The sequence below is a fragment of the Haplochromis burtoni genome, unplaced genomic scaffold (genome assembly GCF_018398535.1).
Source record: "Haplochromis burtoni strain Fernald_Lab_line unplaced genomic scaffold, NCSU_Asbu1 Contig_304, whole genome shotgun sequence".
Classification (NCBI taxonomy): domain Eukaryota; kingdom Metazoa; phylum Chordata; class Actinopteri; order Cichliformes; family Cichlidae; genus Haplochromis; species Haplochromis burtoni.
The window spans coordinates 159,079-161,473 of record NW_024582665.1 but is presented as its reverse complement, the minus strand read 5'-3'; the positions used below and the strand labels follow the sequence as shown (position 1 = coordinate 161,473).

The 2,395-nt window shown below is 37.8% G+C and overlaps 1 protein-coding gene across 3 annotated transcripts in view; it reads right to left on the bottom strand.

Annotated features, from left to right (window-relative positions):
* LOC102293437 (calcium-dependent secretion activator 1) overlaps positions 1-2,395 on the bottom strand; it is a 338,778-nt gene that overhangs the window by 181,517 nt on the left and 154,866 nt on the right. The window lies entirely within an intron of this gene.

The window sequence follows — 2,395 nt, the reverse complement described above, 5'->3', positions numbered from 1 at the left end:
CGTGTTTGATGGTGATTCTGTTAGAGATGCATCTACCCACCCTCACCACCTGAGTTCTGCCAGTGAGGAAGTCCAACACCCATGCACACAGACGGCTGTTAAGTCCCAGATCCCTCAGCTTTGTGAACAGTCTGCAGGGCACTATTGTGTTAAACGCTGAACTGTAATCAACAAACAGCATTCGCACATACAGTGGGGCAAAAAAGTATTTAGTCAGCCACCGATTGTGCAAGTTCCCCCACTTAAAATGATGACAGAGGTCAGTAATTTGCACCAGAGGTACACTTCAACTGTGAGAGACAGAATGTGAAAAAAAAATCCATGAATCCACATGGTAGGATTTGTAAAGAATTTATTCGTAAATCAGGGTGGAAAATAAGTATTTGGTCACCTCAAACAAGGAAAATCTCTGGCTCTCACAGACCTGTAACGTCTTCTGTAAGAAGCTTTTCTGTCCCCCACTCGTTACCTGTATGAATGGCACCTGTTTGAACTCATCATCTGTATAAAAGACACCTGTCCACAGCCTCAAACAGTCAGACTCCAAACTCCGCCATGGCCAAGACCAAAGAGCTTTCGAAGGACACCAGGAAAAGTATTGTAGACCTGCACCAGACTGGGAAGAGTGAATCCAGAGTTTGACACCTATGCCCTAGACAAACGCTACACAGTGCCGTCCCGCAACTATTTTTCTATTGTTGCACTACCTGCTCTGTACACGCAGTGTCGAGCAACGGTGGAGACGGAATTTCAAGCAGCACAACATTTTGCGGCAACAACAAAACGTGAGACATTTGTTGTTTTTATGTTTATTTATTGTTTTTATGTTCAGTTTCAACTGTTGCGAAGTTGATGTGCAGTTAATAAGTGCAATAAATATTTATACTGGAAAAGAAAATCGTGATCTCAATTCTAAGTCAAAAAATCGTGATTCTCATTTTATGCAAAATCGTGCAGCCCTAAGTATAGGGATGGTCAATATGTTTAAAAAAATTCATATATAATATTTGTCACCCAAATCAACATCATAAAAAAAATGTAATTAATAAAATATATAATAATGATAAGAAGAAGAATAACAACAGAAACAGTTTACCTAAAAGCTCTTCTAACATTAGACTGCTTTTGAAAAGTTTCAATAGTGTCAATACTTCATAAAGACAAGGGAGTTTCACAGTTGAAGTGTGACTGCTTGAAAGACCCCATTCCCTCTTCTTTCCAGTAGTTCAAAGAAAATATAAATTATTTCTGGTTATATAATTTGAGGGCACAAGTTTGAAGAGTAACATTTTAACAGATCAGTAATATACTTCAGGAGCTTTACTGGATCGGATTAACCAAAACTTCCATCTTCCATGTAGCTAACTGTCTTTTCTCTAATACAGTAGAGTATGTCTGACCTACTAAAAATCCTCAACTGTATATTTGCCTAAGTAAATAGTCTTAATTGTTTGAACAACCAGTTACCCTCAATTTGCAAATGCCAAATCTAGATTTTGTCTGTGTAATTCACTTTTATCTTAGGTTTTTTATTTGTATTTTTTGCTTTTCCTTTTTTTCTACTATTGCGTCCGTTTTAATCACTTATTATTGCTGCTGTGACAAGTGAATTTACCTAAGAAGAATCATGAAGTCCTTATTTATCTTATCTGAGCCTCACCATGCAGCCTACCATGCAGAGCGCTGAAAGTTCACATTAAGTACTTAAAATGAAATCTAAAATTAAAACGTAACCAGTTTTAAACCAGTTATTTGGAATAGTGTGCAGAGTGTTTTGAGTAACATTGAATGTTCAAAAACACCAAAGTTCCTATAGTCTCACTTGACAGCTGGGTTGTAGTGTCTGATAACACATAACATCCTAAGGTCTCAACGTGGACTTTGAGTACATTCGCTAGCCAAGGCTAAATACTGAGAGGGTCAAAAATGAAGGGTAAAGAACATCTGACTGTACTTAAGGATAGCAAAAGTGATAGACTGAGGTTGTGCCAAATATGTTAAAGTTAGGGTGATTTGTTAGAGAATGGTACCCCATGGGTGCCATCTGCAGGTTATAAAAGAGAGTTATGTTGATGCTTTCTTTTGAGTTTCTTTTTACAATTTGACTTTCAGACTTTCAGAACTCCCTGGGTTGTGTGCAATCTGTGTTGGGCTTGTTTGGAATAAATCCTCCTTTATTCAAATAACACTTTCTCTGGCTCTTCACAGAAGAAGAATCCTCACATAAGCATGTGCTACCATTTTGAACCAATGTACACATTTACCATCACTGACCCAACTAGGACCTACATTGGATGCCCACCCAGATGGATTTAATGTTAGAAACCCAAGTGGGTCCCATATATACTAAACAATGTTGAGCCCATGTAAAATATATGCCCATGTTAACTTAACA